This window comes from Pongo pygmaeus, chromosome 5 (genome assembly GCF_028885625.2).
Source record: "Pongo pygmaeus isolate AG05252 chromosome 5, NHGRI_mPonPyg2-v2.0_pri, whole genome shotgun sequence".
Lineage (NCBI taxonomy): Eukaryota > Metazoa > Chordata > Mammalia > Primates > Hominidae > Pongo > Pongo pygmaeus.
This window is the reverse complement of record NC_072378.2, coordinates 157,050,488-157,064,051: the sequence shown is the minus strand read 5'-3', so window position 1 is coordinate 157,064,051 and position 13,564 is coordinate 157,050,488. Positions and strand designations below refer to the sequence as shown.

General features: G+C 40.5%; 1 long non-coding RNA gene across 2 annotated transcripts; it reads left to right on the top strand.

The window, feature by feature from the left end:
* The first annotated feature begins 286 nt into the window (after window positions 1–286).
* LOC134739665 (uncharacterized) lies at window positions 287–12,085 on the top strand. 2 transcript variants are annotated; one of them, XR_010126535.1, is made up of 6 exons: window positions 287–324; window positions 3,001–3,067; window positions 4,150–4,250; window positions 5,492–5,595; window positions 6,289–6,480; window positions 11,781–12,085. It is a non-coding gene; the product is annotated as an uncharacterized LOC134739665 (long non-coding RNA). The 2 variants fall into 2 exon arrangements; XR_010126536.1 differs by lacking the exon at window positions 11,781–12,085 and adding an exon at window positions 7,304–7,581.
* Window positions 12,086–13,564: the final 1,479 nt, after the last annotated feature.

Genomic DNA, 13,564 nt, shown 5'->3' with positions numbered 1-13,564 from the left:
TACTACTATTTTGGGTGTCTGTTTATACCTTATTGTTTTGTTGGAACTCCCCCACCCCCAGTCCATGGTGAAGAGGGAGCCTAGGTGGTACATGCTCTTGGCTGCAATTAATTGCATCATCATGCCTGAACTTCAGTCCCAAGATGAGCCAATCAAACAATTTGCAAAATTTAAAGAGACATGAGACCTGTGTGTTAGGCATTGAAGCTGGAAGATGGGATCAGATTTTGGTACCACGGCAACTCAGAGCCACATGCAATCTGAAGTTACAAGGGACAAGAATTAGGAGCTTGGGAGACACTCAGGAGGAAGCAGAGGGGAGAGGTTGGTGGCATTCCACTTCTTGCAAGGTCCCACTGAATCCTTTTAGAGTCCCCTGTACTCTTATAATAAATCTTCCTTTACTAAACTCCGTTAGCTTGAGTGGGTCTCTATCGCAACTTCAAATTCCCTTACTCAGACATCGTGTGACCTTAGTTGAGCCATTTTGTTTCTCTAGTCTCAGTTTCATCTTGTATAAAATGAGGCCATTGAATTAGATAACCTCTAAGGTCCCTTTGGGTTTCAGGAATCTATACTTTTAATGTTCCCTGTTAGTGGTATATGAAGCCCTGGAAACCAGAGGATGCTGGGAAAACCTGCTCTTCTCTTTGTTCTGCTGGGGCTGCATCAGATGATGGGGTCAGAACAGAGGAACATCCAGCGCCAGTCAAGGTTATGCCTAAAAAGAAAGATGCTGGCTGGGATAAGAGGCACTCCCTGCCAAACTAATCTGTGATAGGCTAGATTAAAGCCTCCACAGGCTGGTCCTGCTTTGATTCTCCAGTGGACTCAGACGAGATCAGAGAAAGTTGTTGGCAGCTCCCGAGTATTCTCACACTAAATGAGCAGTATAGAGTAAATACAGCCTTGTTGATTGTACATCAATTTGATGGACTAACTGTGGTACAGTAATTAAGCCAAAGAGAACATTCAGAAGTACTTATTGCTATTTGCTGTCTGCTCAGTCCCCAGAGTCCTACAATAAATAGAACCATAAGTTTAATTAATACCTGCAGGTCTGATTACCCATTTAGGATAGGCTGTAGTGGACCAGAGGTTAAACTTCCAAAGACATCTTTGTGTGAATGATGTTGAAGATGTCTGCATTTGCCTGTAGCTGAAGTCTGCAAACTATGTCCTGCTAAGTCCTTGGGGGTCTACCAGAGGTGGCCCCCATGGAAGGTGGGTACAGTGACAGGGAAGTCCAGGCAAGCAGCAGCGCCTGGTTAAGCCTCAATTACACTTGCATTTTCTTTGCTCTGCAAGTTTTGAGACTTTTGGTGACTTCCCCTGCTGCTCCTAGTGTGGTGCCACATTTCTTTTTTTTTTTTAATATTATAATTTGTTTCTTTCTTTCTTTCTCTTTCTTTCTTTCTTTCTTTTCTTTCTTCTTTCCTTCCTTTCTTTCTTTCTTTCTTTCTTTCATTCTCTTTCTTTCTTCTTCTTCTTCTTCTTCTTCTTCTTTTTTTTTTGGCAGAGTCTCACTCTGTCACCCAGAGTGGAGTGCAATGGCATGATCTTGGCTCACTGCAACCTCCACCTCCCGGATTCAAGCAATTCTCCTGCCTCAGCCTTCTGAGTAGCTGGGATTATGAGCGCCTGCCACCACACTTGGCTAATTTTTGTATTTTCAGTAGAGACAGGGTTTCACCATGTTGGCCAGGCTGGTCTCAAACTCCTGACTTCAAGTGATCCACCCGCCTTAGCCTCCCAAAGTGTTGGCATTACAGGCGTGAGCCACTGCACCCAGCCTGGTGCCACATTTCTGTCAGCACATGAGGAGGCTGCTGTGCCTCTCCTCATTGCACCCAAATCTAGTTTCCAAGGGTTGAAGCAGGTAGAGGAGTCTGCCAAGTAGCTGAGACAGACACTGCCCTGGGATGCAGATTAGTAACCATGAGGCTCACTTCTCCTCGATTACAAGTGGGCTTGGTCCAGAGCCATTGCTCACCAGGGGCCAGCGATTATGGTCGTAATTGTCATGGAGATCTTCACTAGAACACTTACTTTGGTTTTTGTCAATCTTCTTGAGAGGATGTGGATAAGGAATACGTAACCCACAGCATTGCTCCGAGATGACGTGACTCCAGCGCTGAGCTTAGGCCACTGCCTGGCCTGTTGAAGTGTTCACCCAGCCTTAGCTTGCAGGTCAGGATCATGCTAAGTGCTCTCATTCATTGCTTCATTTAATCTTCACAGCAGCAATAATTGGGATTGCCCTATTTTATAGAGGAGGAAACTGAGGGCCTGGGGGTTTATGTAACTTGCTGATGATCACAAAGCTGGGGCTCCAGTGCAGGTCTATCTCACTCTCAAGTCCATGTCCTTAACAATCCACATGACATGTAGGAAGACTGGGAGTGTGTGGGGCTGCTGCCTTCTGAGAGCTGAGTTGAGAGCCTAGAAGGTGAGAAAGGGCTTCCTCAGTTGGCAGGGAGAGATGAGTTTGGGTTGAAGGAGGAGCATTCCTGGCTAGATAAACTTTTCCAATAGGAGACCAAGAGGCTGGAGAGCATTCCTGTGTGTACTGGGGTTGGGCCAAGGGCAAAAAATGTTTTTACAACAAGAAAATTAAAGGAAAAAGGGTATATTGAGGATACAAAAAGGTAAAGACTGAAAGAGAAAAAATGTGTTTATAACAAAAAAAGAAAGGTGGAGAAAGGAAAGACAAAAAAGAAAAAAGGAAATTGAGTTAAGGGAAAAACAGAGCTGGAGGGAGCAATAGACAATGAGAGGAAGGCAAAGGGTTCAATTGGAACCCAAGGACAGAGAATGGATTGTCTCAGAGTAAACACACAAATGCCATGTGGATGTTAACAGTGGCGATATTTAATGACTCAGCCCCCTGCTAGGCCAGGCTTGATTTTCATCCAGGGTTCATGCCACGTTTAATAAAGCCAGGGATGGGACATGAAGCCACACTCTGCATCTGGGAGAAATGTACTTGATTTTCTGCAGGAAATGCTGCCTTTGGAGCCAACAACTATGGATGTGTTGTCCAGAGGAAACCTGTGGATCAAGCAAGGTTTGGGTTTATGTCTTGTGAGCACTTCATTAGTGAGAAAGGATTACTCAGAAACAATAAAATGGGAAAGTTCCTATGAACTGTATAGCAACAAGAGTGAAAAAACATTAAAATATTTATAAATGTATCAAACATGTTGAAACACTTGAAATAACGAAAAAATATCTAAATAAACAGGATTCTGTAAGTTTGTTAGATCTGCTTCAGAAAAATTACTGATAAAAGCCAGGCTCACTAAATTGAGAGACGTGTCTGGTGGTGACCCGAAGCCATTTCTGAATTCAAAACCAAATTTCTGTTACAGAATCTACAATGGTTCTTTTGACAATCAACTTTCTGTTGGCTTCAAAAGAAACTTGCAGATATTCTTACATCATCTGCTTTCTAGTTTCCCAGAATTAAAATTGAGATCCTACTTATTTACAAATGAACAGGTCAACCTTGTAAATAACATCATAACATATACTACTAGAAAGAATACTCCTTATTGCTTTGAAATCACCAACCACCTGGTGCAGGCACCTAGCGCTAAGGTGGGTGGGGCAGGCAAGGCCACGATGGCCAGGCTAATCCTTTTTTTTTTTTCTCTTAAGAAATCAGATCAATGTATGGTTGATACAGTTAAGTGTCACATAATCAATTGAAAAACTAAGGCAAAAGAAAAAATACCTTGTTGATTGTACTGTAGCAATAGAGTCTCATTATGTAGATGTGGTCTGAGTCTACACAAGTAAATGTAGTGAAAAGTGAAGAGGAAAATTGAGGCAATTTCCTGAATTATTCAAGGGAAAAAACTCCTCTTGCCTCAATTATTCATATGGTACTTTTCTTTGAAAGTGAGGAGAGTGGGAGAGAACGGGAGGGAGAAAAGAAAGAAAGCTTGATTGCGTTAATTCTCCACTTCATTTTGTAGATTAAGGCACATCTATAGATGTTATTACTCATCCCTGTGTACCGTAGTTTACTTCTTGACAAAATATTACTTTGCCATTGTGTATATGCAGATTTTACCCACCCTATGTTTTTCTCCAGTTAACTGGTGAGAACTTGAACTGACACTATCCTTTTTCCCCCATAAATAGGATGCCTACAAAAAGACTAATTTCCCAGTAATCCAACTTATTCCAAACACTCCACCCACAAGGCAGCAAGTGAGGGAAAAAATAGAATTCTGCTTGAAGATGTAAGTCATATCACCATCCAAAGATCTATTCTACCTCCCTTTCATTGATAGGGAGAAATAATCAGTGTTTGAACCTAGAGTGGAAAATTTTCAACAAACAATGGAAATGTCCCCAAAGCTCACCTTCCAGGGCCACCCTATGTGGTGTGCAGGTAGAGCATGGAAAACTGGAGGCATTTCCAGGGCCACCCTATGTGGTGTGCAGGCAGAGCATGGCAAACTAGAGGCATTTAATATTTGTATACTTATTAGGACAAACTTCTGGCAGAGAGCAGTTACCTGTCCTGACAAAATCAGAATTTATGACAAGAAGTAAAGTGTCTTCGGAAGGGGCACCATTTTCTAATTCACATAAAGTTGCTGTATGGGCTAATGGTAGCTCTGGTTGTCAGTTATCTTAAGATTTAGAGAATGTGGTCTGGATCCAGGGAGGAGCAGTGGAAATGATCTGGGAAATCACGTGGGAAATCAGTGGCTTGGGAAATAAACCAGTATTAGTCCGTTCTCATGCTGTAATAAAGACATACCCGAGACTGGATAATTTATAAAAAAAAAAAAGAGGTTTAATGGAGTCACAGCTCCACATGGCTGGGAAGGCCTCATAATCATGGCAGAAGATAAAGGAAGGGCAAAGGGATGTCTTACATGGTGGCAAGCAAGAGCACAGTACATGGGAACTCCCTTTATAAAACCATCAGATCTCATGAGACTTATTCACTATCACAAGAACAGCATGGGAAAAACCTGCCTCCATGATTCAATCACCTGCCACCAGGTTTTTCCCATGACATTTGGGGATTATTACAATTCAAGGTGAGATTTGGGTGGGGACACAGAGCCAAACTTTATCAAAACCTTAGAAGGAGATGCTAAAGGAATAGGGTTAGAGAGCTAGGAAAGAGAATGTCAGACAGAGAATTCACATTGGTCTTCCGGAATGTGAAGGTCTGTGCGGGCATTGGTTTGTGGCTCTTGTTGGTGTCCACCAAAGGAGAGTATGAAATGAAATGGGCTTAAATTAAATGGACTTAAAATATATCTATCTATGTTACATAGAATTGCTGAACTGGAGCTTTGCTATGAGTAAGTCCTAATATGGCATTCATTCCGTAATCAAGTAGGAGCTTCTTAGAGAAATGTTTTTGCTGTTAGTGTCTGTGACCTAGTGTTACTTTGCATGATGTAAGAGAACTCAGAGAAAAGCTCAAAGCACTAACAGTGATGTGTCCATATAACCCAAGGCTTTTCAGTCAACTCTCTCTAGCTCATAAATCAGCGCTTCTCCAAGAGTGTTATGAACCCTGCACCCTCCTTGTCAATGCTGATTTCTGCACCCACCTCCCAGGTAGGCTAAATCAGAACTTTTGGTGGGTAGGGCCATGGACTCTATATTTTCTCACGTATCATTGTTTGAAAATAACTAAACTATAAGCTGTTTAATGACATGAATTAGATATTCATTTTTATATCAGACTCTCAAAAAAGTACTGTATATGTAGAATGAATCTCTTAATTATTACTGCACTGAACTAACAATAAGGTAAATTATAAGGTTATGATATTTAAATGATTTTATACTAGCAACTATAATTTTCTGCAAGTTTTAGGATTATTATGTAAATGTCACTTTGTGGGTTTTTGAAATATCAGAAAATTATGAAGCTTATTAAGAATATACTGTAAGACCTTGATGACTATTAAACATAAATAAAACTTAGTCTAATGCAAAAGTCTTCTATTCATGAAGATTTGCTTCCCAGCATTTTTTATGTTGACAAATGCATTTTCTATATGGCAGAGAAAGGAAGAAATCAAGGGATTTGTGTATTTGTCAGTGAATAAGCTGTACTGAGTCCTGGCAGGTGGTGCCTGACTGATACAAATCCTGAATTTGTACTTCTGATAATATTCAAAACGTGGGACAAAACAACCTTCCAACCTTAGAATAAAATAGCAGGAGCTATGTCAATCAATAGCCTAGAACCCGGCTACCTGCCCTCCTGCATGATGCCCTCCTTCTTCCTCTCCCTTCACTAAGTTACCATCTGGAATAGAATTCGATAGTGATCCACCAATGGACAGTTTTTGCTATGAAGGAGGAAAGACAGGACAGATTTGATTACAACAAAAGCATCCCAAGAATGTGTCCTGCATGAGCTCTTCAGGCTGTGAAATCTTGAACTTCTACACCCATCCTTGGCTGGCTTTTTCCATGTGAGGCCATATAGAGGTATTACCACCCTTGCCCCGCTTCAGTCCTCCTCTCGCCCACCTGAGTTTCAAGTGCAATGGAAATGTGCTTAGTTGATGGTGCCAACCCCTACCTGCACAGCCACAAGGCAGAGGTGACCCATGCAATACATTCAATCAACACTGAGCCCTTATTAACCACTTCAACTTTCTACCTCACCAACAGTGTCATCTGTGGTAGCAAAACCAATTGCATAAAGTCTTTTTTTTTTTTTTTTTTTTTGAGATGGAGTCTTGCTCTGTCACCGAGGCTGGAGTGCAGTGGTGCTATCTTGGCTCACTGCAAGCTCTGCCTCCTGGGTTCACACCATTCTCCTGCCTCAGCCTCCCGAGTAGCTGGGACTACAGGGCCCACCACCACACCCGGCTAATTTTTTCTATTTTTAGTAGAGACAGGGTTTCACCATGTTAACCAGGATGGTCTCGATATCCTGACCTCATGATCTGCCCGCCTCGGCCTCCCAAAGTGCTGGGATTACAGGTGTGAGCCAAGGTGCCTGACTGCATAAAGTCTTTTCTAGTGGATTCTTCAGCTTCCTGTTCTCTACTGATGGCCATAGACTCTTGGGTGGGCAGAGGAGTGGGAAGGGGTTATTGCTAAGGGTCCATGAACCTGTAACTCCTCATCATTCCACCCCACTAGGATTTAATGAATCCTTCCAATGTGTCAGACTGTGTGGAGTATGGTATGTGTAATAGGTTGAACCATAGAAACTGCCATTCTTATAGGTAAAAAATGGTTGTTTATGTAAGCAATTTTCCATGATCAACCTAATACATACCATCTTACTTCATCTTTGAAGTAACTTATGAGGTATTACCACCCTCATTTTCCAGAAGAAGAAAGCTGAGGCTCAGAGTGATCAAGAATACCCAGCCAGAACGTGGAGTCTGGGACTTCTGTCTCCACTCTGTTATCCACCAGCACCCTTGGGCCCTATTGCTTGGCTAGATGGGCACTCTGCATGTATCAGGCATTGTCTGTCACCTGAGTCACTACATGTATGACATCATATGTCTATTACCAGTCTCAAATATACATTAAGAAAATAAGATTTCATTAAAGTATTTTCTAAATTCATGGTAGTGTTTTTGAAATTAGGCATCTTGTCAATCAAAGAATATGCAGAAAAATTGTCCCAATATTTCATGGGTACAAAACACTGATTCTGCCTCAATCCCAATCCCACAAATCATGAAGCCTTGATACCTTTCTTGGGGGAAGTAGTCTGGAGCTTGTCCCCTGGACCCCATTTAGCAGGGGTGTGTCAGCTTATGCCTCTAAACGTCCCTCTTCCCTCTGAACTGCTTTGAGCCTCTGTGCTGATGAAAAGGTTCCGAAGATTCAGTGGGATAATTTACACCAAGAGCTGAGGTGTGGTGCTTGACCCAGTGCCTGCAGCAGAGTAAACCCTTAGGAAATGAGCAGTGTCATTATCTGGCACATTCTGATGACCTAAGAACTCAATCAGTACTTTTGAGTTGGCTTGTACTATAATCAAGCTTTTCGACCTACCTTTTAGCCTTGTGGCCCATCTGTTAATCCCATCTCAGTATGTTTCTACGGTGGGTATGAACACATAAAGTGGAAAAATAGACACTGGAGACTCCAAAAAGTGTGAGGGTCAGAAGGGGGTGAGGGACAAAATATTACCTTCTGGGTACAATGTACACTATTCAGGCGATGGGTATACTAGAAGCCTAGAATTCACCACTATGCAATATATCCATGTAACAGCTACACTTGTACCACCAACTCTATATAAATAAAAAATAAAAACGTTTCTATATATTTTCTCTCTCTCTTTCATCATCTGCAATCGTGCAGACCAAACTGCATGTCACTTTGAAGTTCTTATTCTAATTCCCCTTCTCCACTTTTTTTTCTAGACTGGGGCCATTTTATTTCTATAAAATGGCATACTTCCATGTGTCAAAAATGGCAAGATCTTATAAGTGTGCAGTAGATAGATGACAAGTGTACACTTCTGCTGTTTAACATATGTTGCTTCCGGCTGGGTGCGGTGGCTCACGCCTGTAATCCCAGCACTTTGGGAGGCCGAGGCGGGCGGATCACGAGGTCAGGAGATTGAGACCATCCTGGCTAACACAGTGAAACCCCGTCTCTACTAAAAATACAAAAAAATTAGCCGGGCGTGGTGGTGGGAGCCTGTAGTCCCAGCTACTCGGGAGGCTGAGGCAGGAGAATGGCGTGAACCCGGGAGGCGTAGCTTGCAGTGAGCAGAGATTGTGCTATTGCGCTGCAGCCTGGGGGAGAGCGAGACTCCATCTCAAAACAAAACAAAACAAAACAAAGCAAAACATATGTAGCTTCTAATTTTTTTTTTTCATGAAGGTTGAAGTTTGCTTTTATTCAACTGTTTTCACTGACGAAATATGCATCATGGCTTATCTGGTGACGATCCCTTCTTAGGCAGATCACGGGCTTTCTGCAGGAAATACTTCCAGTTGTTTGAGGAGGGCATCAAGGTACTAATTCCGGGTCACCAAGACTGAATGCTTAAACGAGGCAACAGAGCTCATAAAATGATGGCAGCTTCGTGAATGCTGGCTTGCAGGCTCAGAGTGGTTTTCCTTTAGGGTGGGTAGAAGGAAGTATTGATTATTAGGTTTCAGTTTCTTCCATTTAAGGAAAAATGGAAAGGGATGTGAAGTAACTCACAAGTATTGAGAGTGTACATGAATGATGGCCATCAGTTGGTTTTATAATACGATGGCATTTGAATTGGATATGCTGGCATTGAATCACCCAAAATATGTATTTATGCATTAGATTTGTTCAAAATTCATGGTGCAGTTTTATTTTTAACAAGATTCAGGAAAAAATAAATAGTGATTCTGATTTTTGTCCTTAGGTTACATATGACAGTGATTCAGTGTGGCCCTGTACTAACGGAATTCATGTAAGATGTAAACACACTTGGAAACCAGTTTGAAAGGTCATTTATTGAGGAAAAAAAAAAATCTCCTTGAATATACAGGAGTCATTACATTGCCATTATCTTCAACAAAGATTTATTGAGCACCTACTATGTGCATAGTTGTGATTCAAGTAACCCTGATACCAGTTTAGGAATGGATTGATTTCATTAGAATGTTAAAATGAAGTTCCATTTGTGAAATACATTCATTATGTATACTTCAAAGTGTATTATTTGTACCTGCTTATGGGTTATTGGCCATTATATGTGTATTTATGTGTTTGATTATGCTTCATATATTGAAAATGTTTCAAATAGCCATGTGAGAATAAATTTCTTGTCAAGCAAATCAGAATTTTTCTCAAGAGTTCTCTCTGCTCTATGAGTTTTGTGCAGCACCTTCACACAAATACTTAATGTTTTTCTTCAGAAAGTTTACGTCCACGAGAGAATTGTCTCATGGCTTTAAATACAGTTAAAACTCAAGCATGATAATGCCTTAGACATCTGTAATTTACATTTTAGAGTGCTTTGCTATACATTAATCAGTTAATCATGTAATGTCATTTATTGGACTTTTGCTAAATGACAGGCATTATACTAGCTACCTCATTTAATCTTTCCAACTATGCTGAAAGGAAGATACTATTGTTATTCCATTTTGCAGATGAGGAAACTGGGGGACCCAGTTACTAAGTGGCATTGTCAGGGTTTGAACTTGTGCATTTTGCCTCTGCAGCTTGTGCTTTTAATCATTACATACAATTCCTCCAACTCGGGCTTGTTTAAAAAATTGGCACTGAATGTGGTTGACTCCTTCAAGGGTGAAGGTAGAGTGCAGAGGAATATAGGAACAAAAAATAATTGAGCAATCAGTTGGCTTATCTGTTGAATGTGGTTGAGCTAATGGATCAATGGAGCAATACAGCCATATCAGCCGTGGCCATGATTCCTTGGATTTACTCCTTTCTCCTGGCTTCAGCCTGTTCCCAACCTTTGCCTGGTTAATTCCTCCTCACCCTACAATTTTTCCCTTGCACTGGCCATTTCTACATGCTCCCACATCACCCTGACTTCTTGCCCAACACCCAGCCAATCTATGCAATTTATTTATTGTGTAGACTGAACTTGGTACAGGGATGAAAAAGACATGGTTTTGTTTTGTTTATTTATTTTAATTTTCACCTTAATCAATTTTTCTTAACTCTATCAGTTTCATCCCTTAATTACATCTCAGGAAGATTTCTTAGGTCTCTAATCCTTTTCAGTTATTAAAAATCCATACCAGTTCAGTTTAAAACGTGTTCTCTACTCTCCTCCACCCAACCCTCATCCCCAGCTGGGGCCTGAGGTTTTCAGCAGGGGCCCCTCCTCTTTCACATCTCTTCCCCCCTCCTCTGGCCCTAGCTCCATTGGGTTGGGGAGGGAAAAAAGGGCCAGGAGAGCAGTGAGGGGGCCTCTTGAATTTCTGGCTCCAGCTGAAGTTCCTCTCTGGGCTAATGCTGGTTCCACTGGCTAATGCTAGCCCTGACTTCACACACACACACACACACACACACACACACACAACAGTGGGCTTTCTCTAGTGCTGTGAATTCTTCAGCGGGCTCTGTCCCCACTGTGCAGTTTTTATGGGAGATCATCTCTTTGTGACCTCTTAGAACCCTCTTTCAGCTCCCTCCTCTGTGGAACGCCCCCCAGCCTCCTGCTGTATGTGAAAGTGGCCTGGGTGGCCAGACCAGCCCCCGGCATGGCACATGTGCAACATGGCTCAGGTGTGACCCCTTCTTTGATGCCATGCAAGAAAGAGTCATGCATCTTTGATGCACACAATAGCGGGGAACAGATTGCTCCTCTGTGTGGCAATCTGCCTTGCTGTTGTCTTCCCAGTTCTTTTCTCTCCTATCCCCACTCCACAGGGGGCCGATCAGCAGCCCTTTGCCTAAGCAGATGCCCAGCCAAGGTGTGGAGATGCCTGTTTCCCAACATCTAGGAGACATTCTTATGGAATCCCTGCTTACTTCTGGAGGGAGAAGTCATGGTACTCACCCCTCCCTGCGTAAATTGCCAGTGTCTTTCTCAGCCTTCTTTGCTCTCAGTAATCTTTTCTTTTGTAAAACTAGATTGGATGATTCTTAAGCCCTGAGGACTTACCTGGTCCACTTTCAGCTGTGTGTGTGTATGTGTAACTTATCTTTGTCCTTAGTTTTGAGTCCCAGGAAAAAGGTCACTTTAAATATCCTGTTACTTTGACAATTACTTATTTAATATACATATTCCCACTAGACCAAGTGCAGTACACTGTCTTAATCTCATTTACCCTATGATTCTTCTTGAGTTGCTGCAGGTGATAAGCATCCTGATGGGACTGAGATTCACTAACAGGAGGACAACACTGATTGCAGTATCAGGAATGATATAGTTTGAGCTGGATTATGGAGCTCATCAACTGATCCACATCTTAAATGCTCCATCTTTGGCATAAGGTGTTTGTAAATAATATGCAGGGCATTTTTAAATATGATGATGGGATACTTAATACCAAAATTAACTATAAGTTAATTGCTGGGATAGAATAAAATACAGAAAACGAATACATAAAATCAATATGTTACCATAAAATTAAAATATTTAATAGCTTCAGTTTCTACTCATGTCAAAATTCCTGTAATTATGTTTAATATCCTTTCCCTTTTTCTGCCCACATTCTGGGAACTGTCCTATTAATAATGAAATGAGAGCTAGATAAAAAGATAAGGAAGGGAATCGAAAGGGTTGCTTATTCTTTTCTTGATTAATCAAGGAATTATTAGTTATATTTGAAGAATATAATACTATCTTTAATAACAAAAAATTAGATATATGTGTGGCAAATCAATATATGCAAAAAACTTCTTACTTAGGAAAGAGTTTAGACTTCACACTTAAGATTAAAGTTCACTGAATTTAAATTATAGTAGGAAAGAAGATTAATTCCTATTAATATTTTGTGAAAGTTTTCAGGGCTTAAACATAGCATGGCAGTTTTCCTACTATGCCATTGCGTCCTTATTCACAATGAGGCAACTTCTTCTCATCCCTGTTCCATCTCACTCCCCCAGGATGCTTCTCTTTTTTTCCAAAGTCATCAATGTGAGTTAACCATGGTGAATTTTGCTAATAAACAAGTAGGCTGTGGGCTGGGATCAATAATGGAACAGTGTCAATGTTGGTAATCATCCCAGAGTATTTCTCTCTGGTTGTATAACGTTTCTGGTGATGTCAGGGAAATGCCTGTTCCTCTGCCTCAATCTCTGAAGAGAATCCTTTTATCAATATAATTTTTCTGTTTTTAAAATTTTAATTCTTCTCCACATCTAAATTTAAGGAACATCAATTTAATTATATTTTATGTTTATTAATGTGATTTTAAAAAGCAGAGAAGACTCTTCATTTAAAAAATCATAAACCTAGTTACTTTATTTTAGAAAATGTTTTTTATATTATGAAAGATTTCAAGCATCCACACATGAATAGTTGTTAATGTAAAGTATACATATATATCTACCACACATCTTTATTAAGTCTTAACGTGATTCCATATTTGCTTCAGATATTTTTTGGTGATATAAAACATTGGGGCAATTAATTGCCCTTACAAACTTCTCCTTGATCTCATTTTTTTTCCCATTATTATGATGAATTCAATATTTATCCTTCCCAGGTGTGGTTTTGTACTTTTACTATAATATGATTATAAAATATATGATAGTGTATGATATAGTTTTTTTTTAAATTTTAAACTTTTTATTAGTGGCATAATACTATACTTATTCTTCAGCTGTTTTTGATTCAACATTATGGTGTTGAAAATTATTCGTGTTGATGGATATAACTTTAGTGCATTCAGCCTTAAATGCTATTTAGTGTGCCCTTGAATAAATGTACACTATTTTATTTATTCATTCTCCTGTTGATGGACATTTGGATTGTTTCCAATTTGTTCTTATACAAATAATACTGAATTGATTACACCTGCTTATACAAAAGCATAAGAGGTTTAGTTGACTCACAGTTCTGCAGGGCTGGGGAGGCCTCAGGAAACTTACAATCGTGGCAGAAGGGGAAGCAAACATGTCGTTC